The sequence below is a fragment of the Gracilinanus agilis genome, chromosome 3 (genome assembly GCF_016433145.1).
Source record: "Gracilinanus agilis isolate LMUSP501 chromosome 3, AgileGrace, whole genome shotgun sequence".
NCBI lineage: Eukaryota > Metazoa > Chordata > Mammalia > Didelphimorphia > Didelphidae > Gracilinanus > Gracilinanus agilis.
Window position 1 is genome coordinate 337,868,918 of NC_058132.1, and position 14,000 is coordinate 337,882,917.

The following is a 14,000-nucleotide window of genomic DNA, read 5'->3' on the forward strand; positions in this document are numbered from 1 at the left end:
ACAATATAAACATGGAAAAATCACGATTAAGATGGAAATTAAGTTAATAAGCATTTGCGCTCCTATTATGTGTGTAGTCAGTTTGTTATATACTAGGTTTACAAATAAAAAGCAAAAACAGTTGCTGACCTCAATCTAACATGCAAACAACTATGTTACAAACAAGCTATTTACAGGCAAATTGAAGATAATTATCAGAAGGATGGCACTGGCATTTGGGAGATCAGGAAAGGCTTCTTGAATAAGTTGGGTTTCAGCTGAGACTTGAAAGAAGTCCAGAAAGTGAAGGGATGGAGATGAGGAGGGAAAGAATTTCAAGCATGGGGGACAGCTGGTAAAAATACCTGAAGATGGGAAATCATATGAAAAATAACAAGGAAGTTAGTGTTTTGGGATTTAAAAAAAATTTTTTTTAGCTGTACAATAACAGCATTCTTTCTAGCAGATTGTTAGAAAAGTAATTTTGTCATTTCCTTTGCTTTTTATAGTTCTGAATTATTGTAGAATTATGGAAATATTTAGCTATTTAATTTATTCCCTTACTTCCAGGTAGGGAATATAGTTAAAATATTATAATATAATATAATAATATAATAAGATGGGAATCTAATACAAAGACCACTAGTGTATAAAATTTCATGTTCTTTAATACATTTCAATATTTAGTAATCCTTATTTTCAGTAAGTTCCTTATGTCTAGTCCATATTTTTTCATGTTATAACTTCATTAGAGAGTTCTTCACATAATAGCTTTTTCCATTTTTCTTTTTCTTTTTAGTCCAAGTTATCCTGCTGATGATAAACTTCTCTGAGAGAACTACAGCCTTTTTCCATATGTCTATTCTGTTTGTTAGCTCTTCTTTGTCATTTTCAGGGTCTATAACTATGACCATTTTTTTCTTGTATATTTGGTGTGGAACATGCACGAGAAAATTTTAAAAGTTATCCCATAGCTTCTCTTTTGTTATTTTAACATCCTTCTCATAAGAACCATTTTCGAAAATTAAAAAAAATTGTAACTGATTTCCCCTCCAGACTTCTATGTCTTTCAAGCAGAACTAAGAATTAGACAGACTAGTTTGATAGAGACTTAGTTAGCACTGGTAATAATGCAAGGATTATTTCATGACTATTACTTTGTATATTATGTGAATTTATATACCTACCATTTTTTTTTCCTTTCACAGTAGCATGTTTGTGATTTATATTCAGTAGTCTTTTCTTTCTCTTTCTTTTCTTGAACCTAATTTCATATGTGTAGGGAATTCTTCAAGAAAGGAAATTACTCAAAATGAAACTTCCTCTATAAATATAGTTCAGTAACTCATGCAACTTATTTAATTAATTTGGAGTGTGATTTGCCTTGGCTCATAAAGCTAGTAGTTTTCAGAAGTGTGACTTGAATCCAAGTCTTCCTGACTTGGAGGCCGACCCTACACCAGGGGTACCTCACTAATGTATTGCCAGTATTTCTTCATATTGTATATATACATTTTGTTTTAGTTCCCAAAATTCTGTTCTAGATATTGAAAAGACTTAATAATATTTCTTAAACTTTTATATTATATATATATTTTTTTGCAGGAATAGAATGGCTCAAGTTATTAAAGAAGTATAAAGGATTTCTCAAGTCTGAAAAGGGTGGGAACTCCATCATGATTTCATTTTCAACTCTACAGCATCCTCTTCCTTGAAATTTTTGTTTTTTTACTGTAGTCTCAGGTAACTTTAACTTTTTATTTTTATGATTAACAAATTGTTTTTTTTTTCTTATAATAGCTTCTTTTTTTTGGCTCCTTATTTGCTCTTGAACTTAATGTTGAAAATTTTGTTTTTTTATGGTAGAATTTTGTAAAGAGGATTTCTTCCCCTCCCCCCCTCCCTGTGACCTTTGGAATATGTGTTTTCTGAGAGGTTTTTCCCTTCTTCCCTCTCTCCTTCCTTCCCTCCCTCCTCCATTCTTCCTCCCTTCTTTGCTCCCTGAATGGATAATTACTGATACAGTTTTAGATATTTGTTTATATTTGGTCAATGTGTTAACAAAAATGTATGTAACTCAAATGACATACTTTTGTAATATATTGGTTATAACTTTAAAATAAAGTTAAAAACCTAATTCTTAGGTAGTCTCTTACAAATGAATAACTATGCTAAAGTAGCTAATGGCCATAGGAACTCCTCATCCTAATGCTATCACTATTGTTAGGCTATCCCTTTCCATTTCTTTTTTTTCCAATGCCCATCTAATTTCTACTTCTAGGGGCTACTGGTGGATGGAACACTGAACCTGTCAGGAAGTCAGGAAGACTTAAAATTCAAACCTGGCCTTAGACACTTATTAGCTATGTGATCTATAGCAAGTCACTTAACCTCTGTTTGTTTCAATTTCCTTAACTGTCAAATGGGAATAATAATAATACACCTATCTTGCCGGGTTGCTGCAAGTCTCAAATGTGATAATATTTATAAAAATGCTTGGCACAGAACCTGGCATATAGTAGGCACTTGTGCAAATACTTACTCCCTTCTAACCCTTTCTCTTCTCTCTTCACTTTGGCTCTGGGCAAGAATAGTGATAGAACTTAGGCAGAAAGGGAGGGAATGAATATTCCTATAGTAGATTAGGAAGAATAGATGAAACTGATGATGGGAAGCCCAGTGTCAATACTTTATCAAGTTAAATTAGTAAGAGACTCCCCTTTCTTCTGCTTTTGTTTTCTAATCCACTAGAAATTCTTTCCTTAATCCTTTTATTCACATTTCTGTCCAACTGAAGCTCCAGTCCTAGACTGTGAGGGCAATTAGTAATCATTTCCTGTAAATACTGCTAGAAGCTAGGGAAATTGAGGGGAGGTAGGAGCCCCAGGACCACTATGAAGAAAGGGGTAAATGAGCTCCTGGTGTTTAAATTACAACACTGAATAGATTTTCCCATAAAAGTATTACTATGTTTGATGATTAATTCTATAATACTATTAGTATGTACTATAATTGAGGTAAGTTGTGGGTTTAATAAAACTTCTTTGAGAACCTAAATATCATATATAATATTGTTTCTGTGGGAAAATACATTTTGAGCTCCAAGCAGCTGACTTAGGAAATGAACTTTTAGAATACAACCATTTTGTAAGTTGGAGTTGGATATTACCCAAACTGAAGGGGCAGTAGTATAAATAACACAACAATCAGATTTACCTTTCCATTTCTTTACTTTAAACATATTAAAACGAATCTTTATTGCTTGAGCATATACTAATTTATGACTGTGAATAGAAACTTAAAAATGTACATTACAGTGGTAATTCAGTCCCAGTATATACTCCTGGAGTTCTGAGAGTTGGTATTTGAAATGGACAGTGCTGGTTCACTGACCATTAGCATAAGCTAAAAACTTCCATGATGGATGTCAAAAAGACAGAGGGAATTGTTAGTTCATACCGACTGACCAGATCATTTATACTTTTTATTTACACAAATGTTCTTTTTTTTTTTTTTTTTTTTTTGTGGAAGTAATTTGTATGGAGTGAAGTAGAGAAATTTTTAGTACTAGAGTTAACTCTAGTTACTAGAGTTAAGGGTTAACTCATTTCATAAGATATTTCATTTTTTGAATAGTTCAAAGATAGAATATTTAGGTGGCATTATTAGTTTATGGCTACTGTCATAAACAACATCTAATATTTTGAATCAAGTACCAGATATCTTGCTGCAATTTTGTTATATTTTATTAAAGATTTGAAAACTAGAATATCAGTTTCTTTTAAGATTCCATGGTATTTTACATCATGCATTATATATTATGTTCCTTATTTAAAATTTAGACAAGGATCAATTTATTTTCAGAATTTTTTGTATGATTCATTTTCAAATTATACACAGATTTAGATGATTATCAGCTATCATAAGACATCATATATTTTATTGGCAAATGTAAAGTACAACAGAGACATTATAAAACTTAGAAAAGCTATTATTTGTATAGTACATTAAGGTTTACAAATTATTTTCCTTTCAGTAATTCTCTGAGCTAGGTAGCTTAAGTATTTTTATTTCCATTTTACAGATAAGGAAACTGAGGACCCAAAGAGGTAAATGAATGTGCCTGATAATTATCAGTAAACACATGGCTAATCAGTATTAGAGCTGACACTTAAAATGTTTTCTGATTCCAAGTAAGATGTTCTGAAAATTTCACCAAGCCAAGCAGCTCTTTTATTTGATCTTTTTAAGGTCCATGATTTAAAGTAAAATATCACAAAATGTATCTAAGTTCATATTTTTTCAAAGGTGATGCATTAGGTATTTAATTTCATCTCCTTTCACAAGTCCTAGAATAGTATCAGGTAGGAGGTTAAAATGACCATCAAATGGTAAATATCTAGTAAAACCAACAGTCAGAAACTTGTTTTTAAAAATTTGACATTATGCAAATACTGTGGCAATAAAAATGGCTTTAGTCATGAGTATTTATATTAAAAATATATACATAAGGTGTTTTTGAATAGTATTTTTAGTGTATTCTTTGTATAGGAAGAAGAGAATCCTTATTTTTTATTATTATTTTTTTAAACCCTTACCTTCTGTCTTGGAAGCAATACTGTGTATTGCTTCGAAGGCAGAAGAGTGGTAAGGGCTAGGCAATGGGGTTTAAGTGACTTGCCCAGGGTCACACAGCTGGGAAGTGTCTGAGGCCAGATTTGAACCTAGGACCTCCTGTCTTTAGGTCTGGCTCTCAATCCACTGAGCTACCCAGCTGCTCCCAAGAATCTTTACTTTAAAACATAATTACTCATTCTTACTGTCTTCCCCTGACCTTTTTCTTTTAACTTAAAAAGGAATTATTACACTGCATTCATCCACAAAAGTCAAACTGTAGTGTCTGCCTGTGATAAAGAGGTCACCTTGGGTTCTTGAAGGTTAAATGCAGGCCTAGACCCTAGCCTGCCAATCTGAAACCTAATTATAACATATATCATTGTTTCAGATGGGCTTGTCTGAATTTGGACTTATGTCTTTCACAAAAACACCAGCCTAAGTTTAAGTGTTTTTTTTTTAACCTCCTGAATACTATCTACTTAGGTGTGGATGGGCTTGCGATCCACCTTGGAGGAAGGGAGTATCCATCATTGATGAAATCAGGGATCCTTTTAATATCAAAACATTGTTTGTAGTATAAATGAGGATTGATGCCTGCAAGCTAGTTGCCAAGATAGTAATAATTGTAGTAATAATTGTACTGATATTTTCAGCTCTGATTCTAGTGTCAGTATGTTATTTGAATATATGTTGCTGCTAGTATTAAGTAGAACTGTTGTCCTCTAGTTGCTGGTAACATAATCAGTGTTATTTCCAGGATAGTTTTAAATTTTACTTAGGAGCCACATACAATTTACAAAATATACTTTATGAACACAAAGGGCTCTGGTAAAGATGCAAATCTGAAATTTTTCTAGATCTCTTAGCATAAAGAATAAATGCAACCTCCTGAGTTAATCTTTGTACAAATCAAAGTGGCAGCATTTCTAGGTTGAAAGCACAGGGGTAAATAGCTATAAAAATTCTTGGAAAAGATTAGAAGTCCTAGCATTGTCTATCTTTTTACTTCTTTACTTCAGGCCCTGGAGGGATGAGCCAGCAGCAACTTCTTATTTGTTCATCTAGTTATTTATAGGGTTATGTGGAAAGGGAAGATTTAATATTGTTTAAAGAAAAAAAGCAAGTAGGTCAGTTTGACTGGAATATATAGTGTCTGAAGGAATGTAATATGAAATCAATCTGGAAAGATAGGTTGGAGCCAGATTGTAAAGAATTTTTAAATGTGAAATGGTGGAGTTACTTTTTATCCTAGAGTTAGTAGAGAATCCACTGAAACTTCTTTAACAGGAGAATGCCATTGTCTAAACTCTTGTAGGAATATGAGATTGGTAGAATGTGGATATCAGGTTGGAGAAAGGAGAGGTAGGAAGACCAGTTAGGTTCTTTTAGTAGTCCAGGGAAGATGTGATGTGGAACTAAACCAGCGTGGTGATTGTTTGAGCGGAAAGAAGACTGATGAAAATGGTGTTTATATACGTAGAATTTATATGACTTGGTGATTGATTGTATATAGGGAATGAGGGAGAGAGATTGAAATTGGTATTACTTTGAAATTGTGAACCGGGGTGATGTGAAGATTAATAGTGCTCTCAAAGGAAACAGGGAAGTTAGAAAGAGGTATCCTTTAGGTAGAAGAATGGAATTCTTTTTTGGGCAAGTTAAATTTGAGATGTTGATGAGGCATCTAAGTGGAAGTGTCAAGCAAACTGTTGGTGATAGGGATCTGAAGTTTAGGAGCTAGATGAATGCTGGGAATTTAGATTGGAATCTTTTGCATAGAGAGGATATTTGAATATTTGGGAGTTGATTAGATCACTGAGAGAATATAAAAAGAAGAGAGCCCAGAACAGAGCTCTGAGGACTACCTTAACACAAGGGTTGGAATATGGATGGTGATCCATCTGAGGGAACTGATTAGGAACAATTGGGCAGGTTGGAAGAGGACTAGGAAAGAGCAGTGCCTTGAAAACATGGACAAGAGAGCATATCCAGGAAGAGGGGGTTGCTCAATATTTTCAGCTCTTAAAAAGAGGTCAGGGAGGATAAAGGAGAAGATTGTGGATGACATTAGAACAATTTCAATTGAATAATGATTGTTTGAATCCAGATTTTAAAAGTAGAATATGAAGAAGTTGAGGCAATAATTGTATAACTAATAACAATAAATGTATTCTTTCTAGGAGTTTGGCTATGAAAGGGAGTCTTCACATACCTATACATATACATACATCGATTAAGGGGGATGGTAAAACCAGATAATGATGGAAAGGGGGAGATCTTGATCTTTTTATAGGTACTAGGGTTGAACTAGTGGATAAAGAAAGATAGGAAATTAGAGGGAATGCTTGAAGAGGTGCACTGCTGGAGGAGATATGAATGGACGGGACTGAAGGCATAAGAAAAGGGGATGTCTTCCTTTCTTTGAGACTGGAAAACAAGAAAGGGAGGGAGGGGCAGCTGGGTGGCTCAGTGGATAGAGAGCCAGACCTAGAGATGGGAAGTCCTGGGTTCAAATGTGGCCTCAGACACTTAGCTTTGTGACCCTGGGTAAGTCACTTAATCCCTATTGCCTAGCCCTTACCACTCTTCTGCCTTGGAACCAATACACAGTATTGATTCTAAGATGGAAGATAAGGGTTTGAGAGAGAGAGAGAGAGAAAGAGAGAGAGAGAGAGAGAGAGAAAGGAAGGAAGGAAGGAAGGAAGGAAGGAAGGAAGGAAGGAAGGTGACTGAAGGGATTTGAAATGTAAAAAATTGAGAAGAGGGCCTCAATCATTTATTTATTTAGTTAGTTTTGGTGGGATATGAAGCAAAGTCTTCCTCTGGGAGAGAGGGGTTAGGACTGCTTTTGAAATTGATGCTATGGCTTATTTGGTAGAGACTCAGACTGGGAAGACTAAAAGGATGAACATAAGTAAAGAGAACACTGTTGGAATTAGATGACAAATTTGTAACAAACTCAATCAGCATAGTCATAACTTTGTTTTGGGGTTTTCAGCTGGCTAAGGAAGCAGTAACAGCAGAGAAGATTGAGATGACTCAATATAAAGTTAAGATTTGGAAATTTTGAGAGTAGAAGATAGCATGAAATTGAACTAGTTAAGTATAGGTTAAAATTTTTGAAGGGAAGAAATTGAGGCCAGAGCAGAGATGTTGAAAAATCTTGTTGAAAAATAAAGGGATGGATTGATTGGAGGTCGTGTGTGTGTGTGTGTGTGTGTGTGTGTGTGTGTGTGTGTGTGTGTGTGTGTGTGTGTGTGTGTGTGTGTAGAATAGATTAAGGAGGGCAATGAAACTGGGGGAGAGCTGAAAGGATAGGAGGCGCATATAAGTAGGAAGTTCTTAACCCTTTGTTATGAATCTTAACCTTGTGTCTTAGATCATAGAATTACAAAGTAAACTAATTATATTGGAATAGAGTTATTCAAATATTGTTGAAAATAAGTTCACAAATCATAGGTTAAGAACTTGTAATCTAGATGGAATGAGTGAAACTTAAAAGGAAAGAAAGTATAGTGGCCGAAGTAGGGAGAGGGGACTCAAGTTATGTCTGACAACCATTGTTTTCTCTGTATTTTAGAAGTTGGGAGTACAGTATGTTGTTATACTCAAATGTGGTTATATGCAACTTAAAAAAAAAAACAAACCTTTATCTTCCATCTTAGAGACCATACTAAGTATCAGTTCCAAGGCAGAAGGGTAAAAGGCTAGACCAGTGGTTCCCAAACTTTTTTGGTCTACCGTCCCCTTTCCAGAAAAAAATATTACTTAGCACCCCCTGTCACACACTATCACCGCCCCCTTACAGTTATTCACTGCCCCCAAATGCACCTGTGGCCATCACCATTCCCCTGCATCGCTGCAGCACCCACCAGAGGGCAGTGGCACCCACTTTGGGAATCACTGGGCTAGACAATTGGGGTTAAATGACTTGCTTAGGACCACACAGCCAGGGAATGTCTGAGACTGTATTTGAATCCAGGACCTCCAGTCTCCAGGCTTGGTTCTGTATCCACTGAGCCCCCTAGCTGCTCCTATATAACATATTTTCAGCAGTACATTTTTTAATCTAGTATAATTTAAAGTTAATCAGTTGTATGTTTAATGGTATGCATAATTGTTACTATGCTATATTGTAATTATGTGTTAATTATATTTAATTCTCCTAATTGACCATAATTGATTTTAGCTTTACCTGGGCAAACTGAGTTTGTCTAGAACCTTGTAGGGAGAGAGAAGTAGAGAAGGAAAGGTCTTCCAGGAACCTTCTTGACTCTGGCTAAGAAAGTATACAGATGAATAGCTCAGGAATAGGGAAGGAGAAAGAATTTTTGATTCTCATGCCATTCCTTTGCCACTATTCTTCTTCCATCAATATCCTTTTTAGATCCCAGAAGCCAGACTGTTCTCTTAATTTGATTTAATTCAGTAAACATTACTGTTGCCTAGTATGTTTTCACATGGGGCAGCTAGGGGGCACAGTGGATAAGTGCTAACTGGAATCAGGAAGACCTTACTTCTTGAAGCCTATTTGCCTCAGTTTCCTCATCTGTAAGATGAGCTGGAGAAGGAAATGGCAAATCACTCCATATCTTTGCCAAGGAAACCCCAAAAGGGGTCATGAAGAGTCATACACTACTGAAAAATGACTAACATGTTTTCACATTGTACAAGGTGCTGGAGATAACAAAGACAAAAAAGAAGCAACCCCTCCCTTCGAGGACCTTATATTTTGCTGGAAGGATATACATCACAGTATACATCCCGTAACAGAGGTACTGTGGCCAACAGGAAACAATGTCAATCCTGGGGCTTCATTATATGCTCTGTATTGACTTCTGCTGTCTGGAAGTTGGCATACCTGTCACCTAGGATCTGTGAATGTCCACTTCTTAAACAATGGGCTGCCTGGGTTATTGATCCAGGGAATTTCAGAGGGATCTCAGAAAAGCTATCTGTTGTGCAATTTTTTTCCTTTTGCTCCTATTCAGGGAGGGACTGGGGCTGCAAATGCTTCTTTCCCATTTCCCTTACCAAAGTTAACTTAAACATAGGGAATATTTGAATTGATTTCTTTTAAGGGAATTACTCTTTTACACTTTAATGCCTAAAATATCTTTCTACCCTCCTGAAATTCCTCTGATTAGAGAGATTCATTGGGTTAACCAAACATAGAAAGTTAAGGAAGACCATCATTTATTCTTACCTTTGGGTAGTTAAAAGAATCAGATTGCTTTTTTAAAAATATAGATTTTTGATATCTTGTTTTTATATCACCTAGACTTCCCCTAATATCCCTTACCCTGCCCTTCCTAAGAGCCATCTTTTATAAGATTAAAAAAAAAGGGGGACGGGTGGGGAGGAAAGACAAAACCAAACTTATGTATTGATTGGTTTTACGGAATTTTTCTTCTCTTCCTCATTAAGAAAATTCTTTGTTAAAAGTCAGATAGCTTTTCTAATAGTAGTAGATCTTCAAGGAAAGTTTTGACTTGACTCTGAGGGACAAGGAGTGGTGTGGGAAGTAGACATAGTTTTGGTGTGACCCCCCTGGTTCAGGCTCTTACCACTTCTTGCCTGTACTATTACAGTAGCTCCCATTGTTTACCTGCCTCAGTTTTCTTCTTTGCTCCTTCTGATCTTCCACAAAGCTGCTAGTGCTTTTTCTAAAGTGAAAGCCTAACTGTGTCATCTCATTAATCAGTAAACTTTCATGGCTCCTTATTATTCCCTCCATGATCAAGTATAAATTCTGTTGTTTGTCATTTAAAGTTTTCACAGCCTGGTCCCCTCTGCCTTTTCACAGTGTTATTACACATTATTTCCTTTCATGCAATCCAGGATCCAGTCAAACTGGCTGCCTTCTCATTATTCTCATATGACATACTGTCCTTTGTCCAGGTTATCTCCCAAGAATGGAAGGCACTTCCTTCTTACCTCTGCCTCTTGGAATTCCTGGTTTCATTCAGGACTCAAGTGGGCAAGTATCTCTTTCTGCAAGAAGCCATATCTAGTTCACCCAGCAGCTAATGCCTCCCCCGTCTTACCTTTATCCCAAGTTATCTTGTATCCATTTTATATATGTTATTTATACCCTTATATGTGCATATTGTTTTCCCTCTTTTGAATGGGAGCCCCTTGAGGGCAGGGGCTGTTTAGCCTTGGTCTTGTATCCTCATTACCTAACAGTACTGGGCACATAGTTGGTGCTTAATAAATGTTATGGGGCAGCCAGGTGGCACAGTGGATAGAGCACCAGGCCTGGAGTCAAGAAGACTTGAATTAAAATCTGCCTCAAACACTTCCAAGCTGTGTGACCCTGGGCAAGTCACATAATTCTGTTTGCCTGAGTTTCCTCATCTATAAAATGGAGAAGGAAATGACAAACTACTCCAGTATCTTTGCAAAGAAAACCCCAAATAGGATCATGAAGAGTTGGACATAACTGGAATGACTGAACAATAGCAAAAAAAATGCGTGTTATTGACTGAATGGGCTTGTAAGAGCACATCAGATTTTTCTTTTTAAATTTTGGAGAACTAGAGGGCAAATTGAGATGACTGAGATATCAGAACCTATTAGAGAAGTAGTGACAAAGAAAAGGACATAAGATTAGGCCAGGTACAAATTTATCCTTCAGGGCTGGCCTTCATTTAGCAGTCATTTATTAAATGCCTACTGTGTGCCAGGTACTGTTCTAGACCTTAGAGATACAAAGACAAAACTCAAAGAGTTTACATTGTACTAGTCTTGCTTCCTTTCTGTTGCCTACCTGCCAAATGAAGCTATCACTTTTTTTTCTGTTTTTAGTCCCTATATTTCTCCTTTCCAGTACCTCTCTTCAATAATTTTTCTACCATTAAGCAAAAGAAGAGAGAAAGGGAGAGTTGAATTAGCTTGAGTAAAATGGTGACTATATATAAATCTTCAATGTTAAAGGTCCTCAGAACAGTAATTATATTCCTCAGGTATATGGAGGAATAATTGATGTTTTGAATGGTTGTTTTTGTATGTAGCTTAACAGAAACCATTGACAACCTGACAGTAAGGGGAAAGGAGGCATTATAACAATACATTGGAAGAAGATTGACCCTAGGTTCAAATCTCTGTCTAGTGCTTAATATCTGTGGTACCATGGACAAGTCACTTAGTCTTTATGGGCCTCATTTGTAAATTAGGATAGGGGACATAATCTCTCTTGAGATTTCTTCCAGTTGTATTTGTGATAATATAAACTATAAATAAAAGACTAAAAATTAGAAAGTTTAGAGCTATTTAAAATGCTCCAACTTGGTTTTTTAGCTTTAAAGGGATATTAGAGTTTAGTGTGATAACTGACGTTTATAAAAACTTTAAAAAGTTACCCAAAAAAGGTTATTTTAGTAGCTCTCAGCTTATGACTGGGTTGCATTTCAAAACTGTTAAATTGATTGACTCTCAATAAAGCAATGTTATAAATTGTGGTTAGATTCCTAGGCTATCTCATAAAACCCGTCATATAATTGATTGGAAGTGAGAGACCAGAATCCTAGACAAAAGTTTAAAAGAGGTGAATATCTTTCATATTTTTTTCATCCTTCAGGCTTCTAATTTTCTAATGCCATCAGGTTGCTCTAAACCCCTTGGTGTGCACTCAATCCAGATGTGTTCAAGCCTCCTACAATGCTAAAAAATATTTAATTATCACTTCCTCACCTTCAATCAAAATGATTACTTCTCAGTGTGCAGATTATCAAAACTTGATATTAAGATGAAAGCAGTATAATAAAACTAATTCCCATTAAGGTGTGATTGACTGAAAATCCAGTAATCTGCTAGAGAATATTTGAATTTTTAAAGTATGCTTGTTATCCCTCAAGATTTCTCAGTGGTAGATTTTCAGACAATATGACAAGTGAAGTAAAAAAACTTAAAACAAAGAACAAAGTTAGTAATAGATATTGTTAACTCGAGTATATATACCCTAAAAGTCATTTCTCTGAGAAGTTCTTGCTTTTTAGAACTTTGACCTTTCATCCATTTTGCAGCCTCACAGATTTTCTAAAAGTTCAATATTCCCAACAAATGCTCCCATAGTAGCACCAGTTTGGGGCTTCACAGTATTAGGGAATGGGGCAGTCAAATGTTTGTACAGTATTTATTTGTAAGTTGTCCCTATGAGAGAGAGGAAAATGTGTAAATTTATTTTATTATTTGTTTACTTTTTTATTTGTAAAGATACTTTATTTTTACCAATTACATGTAGTAACAAATTTTCACACAAGTTTTCCAAAGTTATATGATCCAAATTTTCTCCCTCCTTCCCTTCCCTTCCCTTCCCCTTTCCAGAGCTGACAAGCAATTTGATCTAGTTATACATGTATTATCATGCAAAATGTATTACATATTGTTCATTTTTGTAAGAGAATAATCATATAAAACCAAAACCCCCAAATAAAAACCCAAATAAACTAAAGTGAAAAATTATGTGCTTTGATTGTGTAATTTATTTTAGAAAGATTTTCATTTAAAAAAGATAAAAATGAATGCTTAAGTTTTAGCATTTAAAGGATTAAGCTTCACTTATTTGGAAACCTCATTTTCTATGATATTGGTTAGGGCCAGAAAAGACCTATGATTTTATTGATAGAGAGAACTCGCAGATGAGATTTCTTCAACCAGGAATGTACCTTCTCTGCAATTTATAGTCTTAGAGAGCTTACTATAGTACTGAGAATTAAATTTTGATGTGCTTAGTGGTCATGTAGCCAGTACGTGAATCCAGGTATTCCTGGTTTTGAGACCATCTCTCTGTCCACTAAGCTGGGGCTGCCTCATGTTGGTTAAATGAAATTTTACCCTACTTGAAGATGAAAGTGCTTATTTGGCTATAAAGCTTAAACTTTATTCCTTTAATTTCAGATTTCAGATTTTTATTGTACTTTATGATTTTTAAAAATAGAATAGAGTTTCTATTCCTCTGTTGTTCATGTATTACATAGCAGATAAAGAGATAGTCTTGGGGCCAGAAAGACCTGGTTTCAAGTTCTGTCTCTGGCATATATTGATTGAATGACCCTGCATAAATCACTTGATCTCTTAGTGCCCTGGGCAGTTCTCTTAAGACTATAAATTGAAAGAAAGGTGCTGACTTGCATCGGGTATGGGGTGTTTTCTTACCCCTGGGAGTTCCTATACCAAAGAAGTCACAGATTCAGTCACTATCCGTTTCTCATTGTTTAGCATGAAGACAGTAGATATTAGTAAATTGTTGTTTGGCTTCCTGTTGATAGATAACTTTTTTTGAACTGCTTGTTCAGCTAAGTAAATGTTTCTGCCGTAATTTTAGCCATGGTAATAAAAATGTGTTTGAATTTCTATAGCATTTGATTTCATAAATCACATCAAGGAGATAACATGATTAT

General features: G+C 35.3%; 1 protein-coding gene across 1 annotated transcript in view; it reads left to right on the top strand.

Moving 5' to 3' along the window:
* ZNF148 (zinc finger protein 148) overlaps nucleotides 1-14,000 on the top strand; it is a 148,838-nt gene that overhangs the window by 50,968 nt on the left and 83,870 nt on the right. The window contains exon 3 of the mRNA XM_044670030.1: nucleotides 1,585-1,722. The gene's annotated coding sequence lies outside the window, so the exon portion shown is untranslated. The remainder of the gene's footprint in view (nucleotides 1-1,584; nucleotides 1,723-14,000) is intronic.